At 44.1% G+C, this 17,206-nt stretch overlaps 1 long non-coding RNA gene, 5 other non-coding genes and 1 pseudogene across 6 annotated transcripts; 5 read left to right on the top strand and 2 right to left on the bottom strand.

Moving 5' to 3' along the window:
• Positions 1 to 3,555: 3,555 nt before the first annotated feature.
• Positions 3,556 to 3,626, bottom strand: Trnag-gcc3 (transfer RNA glycine (anticodon GCC) 3). Its single transcript has one exon. It is a non-coding gene; the product is annotated as a tRNA-Gly (tRNA).
• Hspa6l-ps1 (heat shock protein family A (Hsp70) member 6 like, pseudogene 1) lies at positions 4,592 to 5,733 on the top strand (annotated as a pseudogene).
• Positions 9,840 to 9,922, bottom strand: Trnal-cag1 (transfer RNA leucine (anticodon CAG) 1). The gene has a single exon. It is a non-coding gene; the product is annotated as a tRNA-Leu (tRNA).
• A 524-nt stretch (positions 9,923 to 10,446) lies between these two features.
• Trnag-ucc4 (transfer RNA glycine (anticodon UCC) 4) lies at positions 10,447 to 10,518 on the top strand. Its single transcript has one exon. It is a non-coding gene; the product is annotated as a tRNA-Gly (tRNA).
• Positions 10,519 to 11,383: 865 nt separating this feature from the next.
• Trnad-guc6 (transfer RNA aspartic acid (anticodon GUC) 6) lies at positions 11,384 to 11,455 on the top strand. The gene has a single exon. It is a non-coding gene; the product is annotated as a tRNA-Asp (tRNA).
• Positions 11,456 to 14,634: 3,179 nt separating this feature from the next.
• Positions 14,635 to 16,255, top strand: LOC134481591 (uncharacterized). Its single transcript, XR_010057287.1, has 3 exons — positions 14,635 to 14,700; positions 15,715 to 15,823; positions 16,121 to 16,255. It is a non-coding gene; the product is annotated as an uncharacterized LOC134481591 (long non-coding RNA).
• On the top strand, positions 14,840 to 14,913 carry Trnan-guu12 (transfer RNA asparagine (anticodon GUU) 12). The gene has a single exon. It is a non-coding gene; the product is annotated as a tRNA-Asn (tRNA).
• Positions 16,256 to 17,206: the final 951 nt, after the last annotated feature.

Raw genomic sequence — 17,206 nt, 5'->3', positions numbered from 1 at the left:
TCAGAAGGCAGAGGCAGGTAAATCTCTGAGAGTTCAAGGCCAGCCTGGTCTATATAGTGAATGTCAGGGCTACACAGAGAAACCCTATCTTGAAAAACAAAACAAAAACAAAGAAAACCAAAAAGCAAACCAAGCCAAAGAGCACCCACCCCCCCACACCAAACAAACAAGCAAACGAACAAAAAAGGGTGGTCCGATCTCATTTTAAGACAAATGTGCCTCAGATGAAATCACTTGATCAAGAACATATGGCTAGTTGGTGTGACTTTTATAGTTTGGAGTCATGCTATAAAAAAATATGGGTATAGAGGTTGGGGATTTAGCTCAGTGGTAGAGCGCTTGCCTAGCAAGCGCAAGGCCCTGGGTTCGGTCCCCAGCTCCAGAAAAACAAAACAAAACAAAAAACATGGCTATATTTTGTACTTAATGTTGGATCATAGGTGTCTCTTCAGTTCACAGTGGTGGAGGACTTTAAGATACCCCATTGGGTTATTATCTTTCTAGGAAGAAAACAGCTGATTATGGAGCAGGGGTTCTAGCATCTGTTTTTGCAAATTAGAAGTTTCAGCTGCTGCTGGAGGCACGGCCAGTAATGACTGCATTAGGCAGCTAGCCAGGCATTAACAGAACTGGAGGCCATGGGGAATGGACCCCTCTCCTAATCAATTTTGGACTTCACCCCTGGTTTACCCCATGAAGAGATGGAGGCATTAGAGCTCGGGTGAAGCCCATTAAGGGAAAGTAATTTCCTCCAGGTTAAAAAAAAAAAAAAAAAGGCGTTCAATTTCAAAAGCAATATTTTTCCTCTTCCTCCTCCTTTCTTTTGTTTTGTTTTGAGGTGGGGTCTCTCTACATAGCCCTGACTGTCCTAGAATTCACTATGTAGACCAGGCTGGCCTAGTAACTCACAGAGATCCACCTGCCTCTGTCTCTCAAGTGCTGGGATTAAACCACCACCATGCCAGGCCCTATCCCCCTTTCTATCTTCTCTTTAGATGTTGACCAGAGTCCCAAGTGTGCTTGCCCTTGATGCTTGTGTTGTTTCTTACTATTTTCTTGAGCACCCCCCCCCCCTCCTGCTTGCAGACTTCTGTTGCTGACCTCAAAAGGCATGCCTTTCTCTTCTCCCTCCTGGCAGCTTCTGGGATTTGCACTGGGCCCACTCTGTGATTTCCTCTCAAATTCTAATAAAATGGTTCTGTGTCTCCTTATGAGTTTGTCTTTGGGTTCTTTTATTGACAAGACTGAGAACTTGCAAAAGGGAACTCCGATTCCCTGGTAATATGCTGAGAGACCAGAAGTTAGTTAGACTCCCTTGTAGACAGACAGAAAGGCCCTGGCTAGGTAATAAAGGGGGTGAATTTCTCGAAGATGGCCAGCTTCTGCCTCACCCTCCTGTCTTGAGACAAAAGCCTGGCTGCTTAAAACAATGGCTTTGACTCTTGCCTTCTTGCTCTCTCTCCTCTCCTACTCCCCTATCTCCCTGTCACCTGCTCCCCTCCCGTGCCCTGAATAAACTCTATTCTATACTAAAAACAAACAACCAAACCAACTAAAACCAAACAAACAAACCCAATGTAGGCCTTTGTTTCACTCAGCAGCCCCCTGCTGATGGACTGGCTCAGCAAGTCCAAGGCCTATTTAGGACACATCACACAGTCTGACCAACCCTAAGCAGGGAAGGAAAAACTCTTCAGGGGCTTAAAGCCCCTGCCCCAAGATTTGAGAAAAGACTAGACTTTCTGACTTCTGTAACATCCTCCCCCCACTCCCTAACACACACACACACACACACACACACACACACACACACACCACACCACACAAACATATATCGCACATACCTGACATATACACACACATACACACACACACATCACACATACATCCCACATATCTGACTACACACACACACACAGACACACACACACACCACACACACATACATCCCACATACCTGACATACACATACAAACACACACGCACACACCACACCATACCACACACACACAGACACACACACACACACACCACACACACATACATCCCACATACCTGACATACACATACAAACACACACACACACCCCACATATCCCACATACCCAACATACACCACACACACACACATACCACATACACACACACACACACACACACACACACACACACACACACACACACACCTGTGCTTTGCAGAGGCTCTCTCTCTCTATGTTCTCTGAAATAGGTCCGTGTCCTCACCTCCAGTAAATTCCTTTCCTAACTGGGGATCCTGCCTGTGGTACTTGAGGTTTCTCCACTGTCACCTGCTGAGCTTCAGAATTTTATTGCCTTTTAATTCTTTAACTGGCTGAGAAAACTGCTTGATCAAGCCGCCTAGACTGTTTTAATTGGGGACACCCAAATTTGCATACCCTAGGGAGGAGGGGTGTGGGGACGTGGGGGGAGACAGAGAGACAGAGAGACAGAGACAGAGACAGAGAGACAGAGAGACAGAGAGACAGAGACAGAGACAGAGACAGAGAGACAGAGACAGAGACAGAGAGACAGAGAGACAGAGACAGAGACAGAGAGACAGAGACAGAGACAGAGAGACAGAGACAGAGACAGAGAGAGCTGGCCTGTATCCCAAGAGGATTGGGGAGTTTTAAAAAAATAATCTTTTGGATTTTGATATAAGTTCAACATCAGGAAGTCAAAATGGGATGTTCTATATTAAAGAAAATGGAGCATGATAAAAAGACTCAATTTTCAAAACCTCAGACAGTGGGAAGTAATGCAGTCTCACTGCTTTATGAACCCACCTCAGCCTTAAGGACAAAGGTCATGACCCCTTTGTGGGGGTCAAAGGACCCTTTCACAGGGGTGGCATATCAGATATCCTGCATATCAGAGATTTAAACTACGATTAATAAACGGTAGCAAAATTACAGTTATGAAGTAGCAAAAAAATAATTTTATGGTTGGGGGTCTCTGGAACCTGAGGAACTCTATTAAAGAGTCGCAGCATTGGAAGGTCGAGAACTACTGCTTTGGGACCTATAATGGGCTGGTGCTACAGTAATTAATTCAGATAATACTATATCTGAATCACGGGGTCATTTGCACCCAAGAAAAAACAGGGTTACAGGAAAAACAAACAAACAAACAAAAAAAAAAAAAAAGAAAGAAAGAAAGAAAGAAAAAGAAAGAAGCAAACAAACAAACAAAAAACCCCACGAAGTCTTTCCAAAACCTTCTGGGGACGATGCTTCTTTGGGAGAGGAACTTTATAGGATTAGTCTCAAAAAACAGGCGTGAAATGCGGGATCTTTCATGTGCAGCGCTTTCTTACGGGTTGGTCTGCTAGATTGTTCCCGAATTCTACACACCATTGTTTGATGTTCTTAGCGGTTAGCCGATAAAAGAGTAAAAGTAAAATCGAAAGAACCATGAGTTTCAGAGGAAGGCTGGAGAAAGAAAAAGAACAAAAAAAACCCCAAAAATCAAAAACCAAAAACCAAAAAAAGAAAAAAAGATATACAGGACACACAATTTGAAAAAAAGGACAGCGTGCATTGGCCGGGAATCGAACCCGGGCCTCCCGCGTGGCAGGCGAGAATTCTACCACTGAACCACCAATGCCTGGCGGAAGGTGAGGTTGCAACAGTCTTATTTCAGTTTATCTATGTTACTGGTTATACTCCATATGTAACTGTTCTCTTTGCATCAGTTTCGAAAAGCCGATCCTCGTGTTTCAAAGACTCATTCTTTCAAAACAAGTCCCCCTCCCCAACTATTTCCACTTGTAGCTTAGAAACTATGGTTTGCTTGACAGCACGCGCCAGGCTTCCTGCGGTAGCTGTGCATGGCCTCGGGTTGCGCGTGCGCAGGACTGCCCTCCGAACAGTAACTGGAAGAACTGGTCCCCGGTGTTGATACCTTGACTTGAGTCTGTCGCCACTCTGCTCCTATACAATCATCCAGGAGGAGCTGGCACTTTCTGTGTGACTCTCTGCAGCAGCTCTTAGTTTAAGTGGGGGACAGGCGCAGCCACTCTGCACTCTGCACTCTGCCTCTCTGGGTCGCTGGGTCCGAATCTTCTGCCAGAGTCAGCGCAGAGTTAGAGGGTTCGGGTGGGCGAGGAAAGCTCGGAATGTTCTCGTGGGCGAGGGCAGATGGAAGCGGGACCCTCACGATCGAATAAAAAAAAATCCCTATGGTCCCGAACCAGGACAGCAGGGCTGAGCAGCTCCAGCTCCCGCCACCTCGAGCTCCGAATCCTCTTTCAACGTGGGAGCGAGAAGCCAAAGCCACGTCTGCCCCTAGGGAAGTGGCTTTCCGCCTCGATCTGGGCACCAAGTCCTCATACCTGGGCGTGCAAAGCCGGGTGGAGACCCTTGCCAATGACCGGGGCAAATGCACCATGACAGTTACATGGCCTTCACCGACGTCCTGAACGCGCTCCACGCGGTGTTCGACGCCAAAAGGCTGATAAGCTCCAAGTTCACAGAAGCGACTGTGCAGCCAGAGAAGGAACACTAGTTTCTTCCGGGTGGTGAGCGATGGCGGTAAGTCCAAAGCGCAAGTGTACGGCAGGAGAGGTAGTGGTGGCTGCCTACTTCAGCGACTTGCAGTGCCAGGCGACCAAGGACAGGGTGAGGAGCCACGAAACTCAACGTGCTTAGGATCATTAAAGAGACTACTACAGCCACCATCGCCTATGAGCTGAACTAACGGTGTACTGGAGAGAGCAACGCGTTCAGATTTGTTTGTTTGTTTGTTCTTTTGTTTTTTGATCTGAGTAGAAGCACTTTCAATGTCTGCCAGTCCTAACTATTCTCGCTGGCGTCATCGAGGTGAAGGCCACATCTGGAGACACTCATCTAGGTGGAGGGGGCTTATCCAACCAGATGCTGAACAATTTTATGAAAGATTTCCGGCGTAAGCGTTGGAAAGATGGGAACGGAAACAAGATGACACTTCACAGATTATGCACTGTCTGTGAGCGAGCCAAACGCATGCTGTCCTCCAGGACCCAGTCTACGTTGGAGGTTGACTCTTTTTTCCAAGGTGTGGGCGTCTACACATCCATTATTAGTGCCCACTTTGAGGAACTGTGCTCAGACCTTTTCTGCAGCCCTCTGGAGCCTGTGGAGAAGGCCCTTAGTGCTGTCAAACTGGCCAAGGCTCAAATCCATGAGGTTATCCTGGTGGATGGTTCTTCCTGTATCTGTAAGGTGCAGAATCATCTCTAAGACTTCTTCAGCGGCAAGGAGCTGAACAAGAACATGGACCCTGAGTGTGTAGGTGGCTGTGTTGATAGAAGACAAGTAAGGGAGGTGCAGGGTCTCCTCCTGTCGGATGTGGCTGGAGACGGTGATAGCCACATGGATCCGTTGGAATGTCACCATCCCTATCAAACAGACCCAAGCTTTTCCTACATACTCAGACAACCAGCCTGGGTTCCAGGTGTATGAGCATGAGAGGGCCGTGACAAGGACAACAACCTGCTGGGCAGCTTTGACTCAGTGACATTCTCTCTGCCCCACATGCAGTCCCCCGGATGGAAGTAATTTTTGACATAGATGCCAGTGTCAGAGCTGAAACTGACTGGAGTACAGGCAAGGCCAACAAGAATACCATCACCAATGACAAAGGCCAGCTCAGCACTGACCGAATGGAGAGGATGATTCAAGAGGCTGAACAGTACAAGGCCAGGGGTGAGGTCCAGGCGGACCGAGTGGCTGCCGAAAACTCCTTGAAAGCCCATGTTTTCCTCACAGGGAGATCACCTTAGGGAAAAGATGTCAGGAAATCCTGGCCTGGTTAGAACACAGCCAGTTAGCAGACCAGAAGTGTGAACATTAGAGGAGCGGGCTGACACAAATCTCCTGCCCCATTTTCTCTGAGTTTTAGCCCAGGTTGTGAGGGTGGTGGGGTTGGGGGTGGGGCGCAGTGTTCCTAGGCAGCAGTTGTGGGGCACAAGCTTGTCAGGAGAGGCCTGGCCAGTCATGATGAGTCATCTATGTCACAAGGGCTGGATTTATGGGCCTCCTAGACTCTTTTGTAATCCCACCTTATAACTTCAGAGGTGAGTGGGGGGTATCTTGCTCTAGAAGCTGGGGTATTTTTTTCTCATTATGCTTTATAATTGACGTCTGTGTTATTTAATTTTTTTTAAGTCCACTTCTTGCTGATGGTGGATTCCTTTAATTCATGTTCTCAGGAGGCTAAGGTAGGAGGATCTCTGAGACTGAGGACAGCCTAGTTTACAGAGCCAGTTCCAGGACATCCGGGACTATGCAGAGGGCCCCTGTCTTGACAAGCAAGCAGGCAGGCAGGCAGGCAGGCAGGCAGGCAGGCAGGCAGGCAGGCAGGCAGGCAAGCAAACAAACAAATCCACTTCTCACATTCAGAAAGAAAAGCAAAAGCTGTCTGTCACGAGCATTTGCACAGCACCCTGACACTGCCTTCGTCTGTATCTCTTGTATTTTGTAGTTGCTGTGTTACCTGTAACACAATTGTAGATCTAGGTAAACTTTAAAAAAGTCCCCATCTTGTTCTTACTCCAACAAGTCCACATACAACACATCTTTCTTTTTAATTAATCGGTTTTCTTAATTATTTATTTTATTTTGCATCGGTGTTTTATCTGCGTGTGTGTCTGTGTGAGGGTGTCGGATATTGTCACAGACAGTTGCGGGCTGCTATGTGGGTGCTGGGAACTGAACCTGGGTCCTCTGGAAGAGCAGTCCTTGCTCTCAACCACTGAGTCCCTAGTTTGTATTTTTCAAAGATTCGCTTGTATTATTTTTAATTGTGTGTGGAGGAGACAGGGGTATGTGCATGAGTGTCAGTACCCTTGGAGGCCAGAGGAATGGGATCCCCTTGGAAGTGGGGTTACAGGCTCCCGGAATTGTGAGTCACCTGATGTGGGTGCTGAGACCCAAATTCGGGTCCTCTACAACACCAGAGCATTCACTCTTAACTGCACAATCTTTCCAGCCCCTAAAAGTAATTTTTTAAAAGTTTTTTTTATATTAAGTAATGGGCTGGAGAGATGGCTCAGTGGTTAAGAGCACTTGCTGTTCATGCATAGGACCCAGGTTTGGATCCCAGCACCCACATGACAACTTTAACAGCTGTCTCTCACTCCAAGTCCAGGAGATCTGAGGCCTTTCTCTGGCCTCTACAGGGACCACACACATGTGGTTCACATGCATACATGAAGGCAAAATAACTCATGCACAACATTAAAAAGCAAGCCAAGCAACGGCCTTCATTAGAGCATCTCCATACATGTGTACCACACTAGGCCAGCCTAGTCTACCTAACAAGTTCTAGGCCAGCCAGAGCTATAGAGTGAGATTCTGTTTATGAATGAATGAATGAATAAGTGAGCGAGTGAATGGATAAAATTCTTGGACAATTTCACATTCATATAGAGTACGTTTTGATTATTGCCACCCACATGGTCTCTCTCTCTCTCTCTCTCTCTCTCTCTCTCTCTCTCTCTTTCCATCTTCATTAACTTGAGTATTTCTTATTTACATTTCGATTGTTATTCCCCTTCCTGGTTTCCGGGCCAACATCCCCCTAACTCCTCCCCCTCCCCTTCTATATGGGTGTTCCCCTCCCCATCCTCCCCCCATTAAAACCCTTCCCCCAACAATCAAGTTCACTGGGGGTTCACTCCAGCCCCTCTTATTTTTTTAAGACATCTTTTATTTATCTTTTGAGAACTTTTGTGCACGGACAACCTGTACCTTTATTCTATTCCTTCCAAAGACTTCCCTCCTGCTACCTTTAACAGCCCTCGACACACATCCTCCTCCAATCTTCATGTCCTCTTTTTTCCTTTTTCCCTTAGTCAGGTTAGTACAGTCTTCTGGAATGGTGACTGATCTTGTTGGCTTGATCTTGTTCAGGCAACCGTTGGGAGGTCACGTCCAACGTCATATTCAGAAGACAGCGCTTTGCAGCACTGCTCCCTATTCTCCTCCCTATTCTCCAGCCCTTACATTCTGTCTTCTCCCTCTTTCTCAGTGCTCCCTGAATCTTGGGAGGCTGGTATAGATGTTCCATTTAGGCCTGAACATTCTACAGTCCCATATTTTCAGCATTTTGATCATTTTTGGGTTTCTGCATTGACATTGGGTTTCTGTTGCCCTTTACAGAAAGAAACTTCTCTGGCCAAAGCCGATAGCTCTCATCTATGTTCATAAACATAAATATTTAGAAGGCAGTTTGACACATCCATTTAATAAACAACAGGTCCTCCTAAGGTTTCTGACCCCTAAGTCCATGGGCTTTAACCGGCTTTACAGTACCATGAATAAATTTTCTATAGATGGGCTGGAGAGATGGCTCAGTGGTTAAGAGCACTAACTGCCCTTTTGGTGGTCCTGAGTTCAATTCCCAGCAACCACATGGTGGCTCACAACCATCTGTAGTGGGATCTGGTGCCCTCTTCTGGTGAGTCTGAAGACAGCTACAGTGTACTTATGTATGTAAAGTAAATAAATATTTGAAAAAAAAACCATTTCCTGTGGAGCAGTCCTCACATCTAATCTAAAAGTGATTGGTCACACACTTTTGTTCATGCTGTACAGTGGGCACACCATTTTTTTTTAACAAAATCTGTTTTAATTGTATCCGCATGTGCATCTGTGTGTCCCTGTGGCCTTAATAACACCTCCTAGCAATCTGAAAGCTAGCCACCAAGGAGGAAATTTCTGGTCACTTCGAGATTGATTTTTCTATGTCCTGAAGCTATAGCACTTTGTGTCTTCAGCAACGGAATCCTACCATATAGCATGGTGGGCAATCAGGAGGGATGGTAATAGCCTCTGGGACCTCTCTGACTAATAACTCACACAGAGAGAGTCTACCCCCGACACCGAGGTTTTCATTTAAGAACACATGTCCTCTCGAGCCATCACATTACAGCACTGGGTGCATCTGTCAGAGGCAATGCTACTTTGAATGCTTGCCTTACGTCCCTTTTAAGAATTTTCTGGCACGTCTCATATCTTTTCCCTTACCTGTCTCTCCTAAGAATGCACCATGGTTTTGTATCCTTCTTCTTAAGTGTAGTGCCTGGCGTGTTTTAAATGCTTAAACGACACAGAGTAAAAGGTGGCCTCTGGAGAAGCCAGAGAAAGAGCACATCAGAATCATCCTGTGAAGAGGATAGGATAGTATTAAAATGAAATTTTAATACACACTCCACATACCTGGGTATCCGGTAAGAGGTAAGGAAGCAGGCCTGAGACAGAACCCTAATTCTGAGTTTCTATTGAGCAGGATACTCCATCACTTCTTGTATACATTTTACTGGGAAGATATTAAGACTCAGAAAGAGCAAATGCTTTCCAAGAGTCTGGTTGGTCAATGACAGGAAATAGGGCTGAGTCTGGCAAACTTTAATTAACCGATCGATCTAAAGCCCTTTCCATCCTCACAGTCACGGTCAACTTAACAGCTTTCCCTCTTGTCAAAAAGACAATTTCTCCCTCCACCAAGCTTCTCTTAAAACAGAAAGTGTTTCTTTTGTGTTCTTCTAGAAAAAGGATGTCATGAAGAGTTTACTTTCTTGGTTCTGGTATAGGAAATAGCACATTCACGTAAATAGCAAATCCACTTAATTAGAATTCATGGTGGGATTAGACAAGGTGGTAGAGAACTTCATGCTTACAAAAGTTTGCTAGACTTGCTTGAGCATTGTTAGGAAAATTGTAAGAAATTAAGGGATCCTGAGTTGAGATTTTTTAAAAAAAAAAAAAAAATTTCTTTTTTCCAAAAGATAGCATAAATACCAGTGTTCAGTAATGGTGGGAAAACAGAAAAGGAATTTGTCAGAAGTGGGATTCGAACCCACGCCTCCAGGGGAGACTGCGACCTGAACGCAGCGCCTTAGACCGCTCGGCCATCCTGACACACAGGAGACGTGGTTTTCATATTCCTCTATAAGGGCTTTAATACCGACGACGCCACCATCTGAGATTTCTCCAAATAAAAAGAAAAGTGAATTCGCCAAGAACGCTTTGCAAAGCAATAGAAGTGAAAGTAGCCGACAAATTTTTGTTATCTTTTACTTCCGCATCCCTTAAACTTTTCATCATTCATTTATTCTGGGACCCTTTCGGTTTCCTTTCCGAGGGTCCGTGTCAGGCCGCAGAGGATCTATTAACGACCAATTCTCTTCCCCACCGGTCGTCCTAAGTCGTCTTACCGAACTGGGGACCGGTGGACTTTGGGAGCTGCCTGCAGGCGCTGTGCGTTTGCGGATCCTGGATTTGAGAACGTCAGGGAGTGAACAGGGTGAAAGCGGAGGAAATGTTTCCTCCCGGGCTGACGCCGGATTCTCACGGGGCCCACTTTTAGATGTACAGAAAACAAATGCAAAACAGTAAATTTCTTCCCTCTATTAAAGAAGTGAAAGGAAAACCAGTGTTGTGCTGCGTTGGTGGTATAGTGGTGAGCATAGCTGCCTTCCAAGCAGTTGACCCGGGTTCGATTCCCGGCCAACGCAGACTATACTTTTTGGACGAAACCAACCCGAAGTTTTCCTCGTATTAGATTCTAAAGGTATTTTCATTTCATCTCTTCTGTTTTGGGATGCTCTGTCAGAATCTCAGCCATGCACAAACAATACTCCGTATCTAAGACGTTCATACTATAACCACCAGTTATTAAACGCCTGAAACTGACCGGCACGTGTAAAAATTGCATTTTCAAATTTTATTTTATTGAATTAATTGAAATCAATATGAATGGAGTCATTAACTAAGTGTAAAAATGTAAATGGCTACCTATTTCAGCTACTGAAGAATTTTAAGCAGGAAAGAATCATATGTGTATTTTTATGAAATCTACAACTTGTTCTTCCTATTAAATTTTGAATGTAAAATACATTATAGACTTTGAAGACTAAGATAAATAATCTAGTTAATAATTTTTTATATTAATTACATGTTATGTAATATTTTGGCTGTATTAAGCTAAATAGGAGTTATAAAACTTATCATATCTCTTTGTTATTGATTAAATTTGTTCTTTGATAATTTCACACCTATATATAAAGGATTTATTTATGTACACCTCGAGCGCTCTTTATTTCCTTCCCACTCCCGTGATTCCTCCCTTCTGTCTTCAATCTTTTCCACTTTTGTGTTTTCTTGGTTTGCTTTGTGACCCACTGATTTTAACCAGAAACCTGTTTCTTCATACTTCTTAAACCGTTAGAAAATTGACAGATAGATACAATTTTCCATTACCTTTATCTTTAGTGTGTCGATCTAAATGATGAAGACAAAAATTTTGCTAACCTGTGAGGGAAAGGAATAGCTTACACATATCTTTCTTGGGCAGCTATTTCAGGCCAACCATTACGGTTGTCCTCGTTAGTATAGTGGTGAGTATCCCCGCCTGTCACGCGGGAGACCGGGGTTCGATTCCCCGACGGGGAGACGCGTAACTTTTTGCTCACATTCTCATCTATGTGATTGTTCTTCCTATAAAGGAGAGATAATCACTTTTAAAAACAAAACTCGGGTTTTATATTTCAAGAACCTCTCTGTCTAGCCAAATTAGTGCAAAAGGTGCAGCAGCACATTCAGTAAGCGTAGGTTCTTAACCCCACCTTTATCGAGCTTTCTAACACTTTCATGCGTCCTAAAACACTGGGCATCACGATGATCTCCTTTGCTGCACAATAGGAAGGTGGTAGCAGTGGCTGGACCAAGTTTTCAAGTCCGAATTCTTTTCCACTGCCACACTGCAAGTGTGTAGATTTGGGAGACAGCCATCCCTGCTGGCGGGGACACAGAATAACAAAAATGTCCTATCTGAACCTAGCACGGAAGAAGCACTGGTCCGAAGTTCAGGACGTTTGACTTTTGCTTACTTTTTGGTTGTTCTAAATTACTGAGGAAGAATTTGCTTTGATTCCTCTGGAGTTTGTTTTCTACATTCGTAAACTGGATCCATGATCTCTGAGACCCTGTGCAGTACCAAAGTCCTGGGAAGCCAGTTCTGCACAAGGAAGGATGCGTACTGTTTTTGACCTCAAACTGTTCAATCTTTCAAAGCTCCAATTTCAGCATTTCTTTTAATCACTTCATTGTGTTAAGCTATATAACTACAGCATAATTATCTTAACAAATTTATTGCTGACCATTTATTTATTTCCAATGGGGGATTTTTCCTATTTTCTATGGTAGCCCCCCCCCATCTCTCTCTCTGTGTTTTATCTGTTTTGAATGATTCTTTTGACTGTAAATGATTATATGTGTGAAAGAACCTCACGCATAGTGTATGTTCATTTTGGAGAAAAAAAAGATACTTTTCCTGTACTACATTTTCCTTGCAGAAAAAAATAGAGAAAGAATGAATGAATGAATGAATGAATGAATGAGGCACCCCACCCTCATTGTGCAGGAAACACCTGCTCACATTTTGCTCAATATTTCTCTGGCATTTATTCCAGGGTCTCCTGCATGCTAGGTGAATGCTCTGTGCTGAGCTACATCTCCAGCTCCTTTGTTTTTGTTTTTGTTTTTTTTTGGGGGGGGTGGGGGTAGGGGGAGGATGAGTGGGGCACATTTTGAACATAAAGTTGGGATAAAACTGTACACATTGCTTGCTATTGTTAAGGCTACTTTTTAGAGCTGCCTCTGGTTCATAGCGAAGTTAAGCGAAGATGACAGAGACTCTTGTTTCCTCCCTGTGCTCACACACTCGCATGGCCTCCCCCCTAGAACCACCTAGCACCAGACTGCTATATTTGTTACAGTGGTGAACTATACTGACGTCACAAGCACCCAAGGACACCACAGTGTCCTCAGTTCACTTGGTGCTGTACATTTCACGAGTTCCAGTGTTAAAACCAAAAAAAAAAACAAAAACAAAAACAAAAACAAAACAAAACAAAAAAAAACCAACAACAACAAAAAAAAAACCCAAAACCAAAAACCCTGTTTGACTTTTTACTTAGAATTGTTCTATTTCCACTGTTACTGAATATTAGCTTAAAATATTCCTTCAATCATTATTCCTTCAATCATTTATTCCATTGTTATTCTATATGGCTACATCATAGTTTCTTGATTTAGCCTCTCAGTTTCCAGCATTTACATTGTTGCCAGTGTTTTTCTGTCCTCTCTGGTGAGAACACTTTTCAATCTCTGTTCATTGTTCTTAGTCTTTCCTGCATAGTCTTCACCTGCTATCCTAGAATCCTCCTTAGCCCGTGCCCAGTTGAGAAGAGAAGCAAGGATTGGAGAAGAGATACTCTCTCTTTTTTGTTATGATATTTACCAATATTTTGTGAATCATACAGGAAATCTCTGAGACAGTTCTTTGTATCTCAGAAGTCATTTCTGGGACTGGCAGTTAAAACAACCCCTCTACACAAATTCTGCTTGTTTATATTCTCAAGATGAACAATCTCGAGTCCTGGGCAGGAGGTGAGGCTGGTTATAAAACTTAGCCTAGCCCTAGAAACCCACCTCTTCTTCAGATGCTCTGCCTCTTAAAGAAACATTCAGACCAGTGCCATCAATTGGGGATCAAGTGTTCAATCAAATATGCTTCCAAGGATACGTGAAGTCTGACACACATGCCTCTGTCACAGGAGCCCTGCTAGCCTTATGTGGCATTGCAGAATATACTTGTTCAGAGCATAAGCCAAAATAAAGCCCTCCTTCTCTCTCTCTTTCAGGATTGTCTTTCCCTCATACGACTCTCCTTTCCGGGGGTTTGCACCTTTAACTCTCAGCCTTTAAAATATTGTGGAAAGACTTAGTGTTTATTTGCTCTACTATATAAAAGCCTCTTACTAGAACCTATAATTAGGTGGTGATAAATCGTGGTGTGTGCGGTGTGTCCTGCTCTGTTGGCTTTCTTCATCAGTTTCTTTGTTGTTGTTCTTGTTCTCTTTAAATGCCCCCCCACCCCCCACCCCGTCTTCTCTTGAATGGTGCAGCGCTGGAGCAATGGCTGAGAGCTTAGATCCAGATTCCTGTTGGAAATTATATGCACACAAATTATATATTTATTTGTTTTATATATAAAAGTATATAATGCAAAAATATAAAATAAATGCACATATCATTTCTGCACATAAGTATCTTTGTATGAAATCTTTTAAAATGTTGACCTGTACTTAAACTTAAATCTGTGTATTATTGGTAGAAACAGACACATGGAGGCACTAGTATGTGGAAGCTCCAGAAAACTCCCAGGGGCAATACAGAAAATGGCTCATTAGTCCCCAGCCCTGATGAGGATCCTGAAATTGAAGGCAGTAGACTAAGGCGAATGTGCCTTTTGACATTTATTCGCAGACTCGCCATTGTTAACATCGTTAAGTTACAAGAATTGAAAAACTACCTGTTTTGCCTGGGTGATTCATGTCCCAGTATACCTCAAGACAGCTGGTAGGACTAGTTTTGTTATAAGAACCCTTAGTATTTTTTGCCAGACACGCCTGGAAACGTAGTTGTTACGTTAAAAATAATAAGCTTATGACTCAGTACTTACGCAGGCACATGTGCAGACGTAAATTAACTTAGACCCGCCTGCAACGTTTCTAAGCAAAACCAATTTAATTCCCAAACTCTCAGAATGCATTAATTTTGGATTTCCCAAGGAAATAAAAAATCATCCTCGTCTCAGACTCAGAGGGTAGAATCGGGACCTGTTCCTTATCAAAGTAGGAGATGGTACCCTTTTTTACTATATTTATTTATGGTTAGGTTAATTTCTTCAATTCCAACTGAAATCCTTGGCCAATGTAGATGACCAATGTATTCTTTAGTAAGGTGACTTGACAGCACCACTGAGCATCACCTGTCTCTGTGGCGCAATCGGTTAGCGCGTTCGGCTGTTAACCGAAAGGTTGGTGGTTCGAGCCCACCCAGGGACGGTGGGAGCATTTTGTGTTGCGAACCTCGCATTCCTGAAATTTGTTCGAGGAATTCAGGCTATCGCCCTCAGCTGACCGCCAGGAGCCCAGTGTCATTCCTAATATTGTAGTTAGAACTCCTCAACCCTCTGCCTAAGCATTTTGCTAGCCGGGTTTTCCGAAGCTAACTTGTTTTCTTACTGTTGCAAGTTTACTGCTGAAACGACATAGAAAGCTGATACTCTAGGAGTCTGGGCACTCAGTGATAATGATCCGAAGACAACTTCTTTTCTTTGCCTGGCTTTCCTTCGTATATCAGGAATCCTGAATCCCTCCCTGGCTGCGTCCATATTGGACGAGGTGCCTCCACTTCCTTCTTAATCTCATCATCCCCTGCTGGTACCGAAAGAGGTTCCCTTTCTCAGGTATTTAATTCTCCGCCCCAGTAGCTGCTCCAGAATCCGTAAACTCCGAACCCAACCAGCGTCTACTCCTTCAATACCTGGCGTTATCTGATGCCATCTCGTTAGCTTGGACAGCAATGTCTTTTAATAAATGTCCCCGAAACTGTCCCTTCTCTCTCACTGGTTCTTTTAGACTCAATAGGCAGAACTGCACCTCCTAAACTCATGGTTTGTCTTTTGAATCTTTGGCTTTCTTTCTTTCTTTCTTTCCTTCTTTCCTTCTTTCCTTCTTTCTCTCTCTCTCTCTCTCTCTCTCTCTCTCTCTCTCTCTCTCTCTCTTTCTTTTTTTCTTTCTTTCTTTTTGCCTGGGAAACTCCCCCTTTCCCGCCCTCACCCCAAATAAACCTCCTTTCTCCAGCCTCCCACTACCTGCCTGTTTTGCTCACGGAGAATGAAAGGACCAGAACAACTTGGGATGAGACTGGGTTGTTCACGCGACCTTCTCGGCACCTACTAGCACACCATAGGTGAGAAAGGCAAGCACAGGAGACATTTTACTACCCTGGGACCCCAACTTGGTCTTGGGTTATGTATGCCCAGGCTTCTGCTGTGTTGGTATAATGCACTAGACAGCCTGGTTCTTACACGTAAGTACTATGGCGCACTTACCCCTCTCCAATCAAGGCTTGGAGTAACCCCAGAACCCTCCCTCCCCCAAACCACACTGGGCTATACATAATCAATCTATGAATAATAATGTAAGTCTCCCCACCCCTGGCAACAATCAATTTTAAATCGTTTCTATTATTCACTTGTATTTTCAGTGTATCTGGGTATGAGGAGCAGAAGAACTGGACCCAGCTTGAATTGGTTTTGGGTGCATGCCAATGTCCTCAGGAACCTTTCACGGAGACTCTGCGATTTACCATCTTATGCCTAGGCACAATAGAGAGGGCCTATGACTAAAATCAGATGTATTATGGGAAGGGATATAGAAACAGAAAAGCTGATTTTTATAGTCCCAGTGCCTCTTCTAATTCTTAATACGATGGCTTTCGTCAACCAGTGTCTTCACCTTCTGGCCATTCCTTTCTGTGCACTTGTTGTGGACTCTAAACCCATTTCCCCAACTCAGATCCTGAGCTAGGGGTATCCCTTCACTTAGCCCAGCATGAGTTATTCGCTTCTATCTTTTCAAACCCCCACCCCCACTCCAGTGGCCCAGAATCGACCAATGCCCGAGGCTGACACATTAAGGCATCCCAGCTCTGCTGTGGAGACTTCCTTGAACAGGTCAAGCTGATGTCACGGATGCAGCCTCTCTTAGTTGTAGCTTCTGGTCTAGGAAGATATTCTTATCTCTGGTCTCAGATGGTGATGCCTCCCTGGTCTGCCCTAGACTCCTCTGGTCTTTCTTTCTTAGATTTATTGTATTTTATTCATATGAGTATTCTGTCTGTATACACATCCTTAGGGCCTTGGTAACAGTTACCTATCTAAGCTTGCCATTTTGGACTGTTACTGTGTTGCTTCTGCTGTTACTAGGAAACTTTTTAATGCCAAAATTGACTACATATTCTGTTATGTTCTGTGCCCTCGGAAGCCAATCAAGATAGAAGTCAGTAGAACTGCTTTGCTATCATTACCCACAATAAGTTTGGACCCAAACCAACCACCCAGCAGCACTTTCTGCTATGTATACGTTTTTATGGTATTTGGGTTTATAAGCTATCTGTGAGATGGATCGAAACACAAAGAGACACCTGCACCAATATAAGAAACTATTTGGAGTAAGACTTCCATTTTGAGTAGTGGTCTAGTAAAGTTTAAGTTCCCAAGACCTCCCTGGACACTGACATCTGGTTTGGCAGAATGAGACATGTATGTGGGTAACTGACATCCTGGTTGGC

The sequence above is a fragment of the Rattus norvegicus genome, chromosome 13 (genome assembly GCF_036323735.1).
Source record: "Rattus norvegicus strain BN/NHsdMcwi chromosome 13, GRCr8, whole genome shotgun sequence".
NCBI classification, from domain to species: Eukaryota; Metazoa; Chordata; class Mammalia; order Rodentia; family Muridae; genus Rattus; species Rattus norvegicus.
This window is presented reverse-complemented; position numbering and strand designations above follow the sequence as displayed.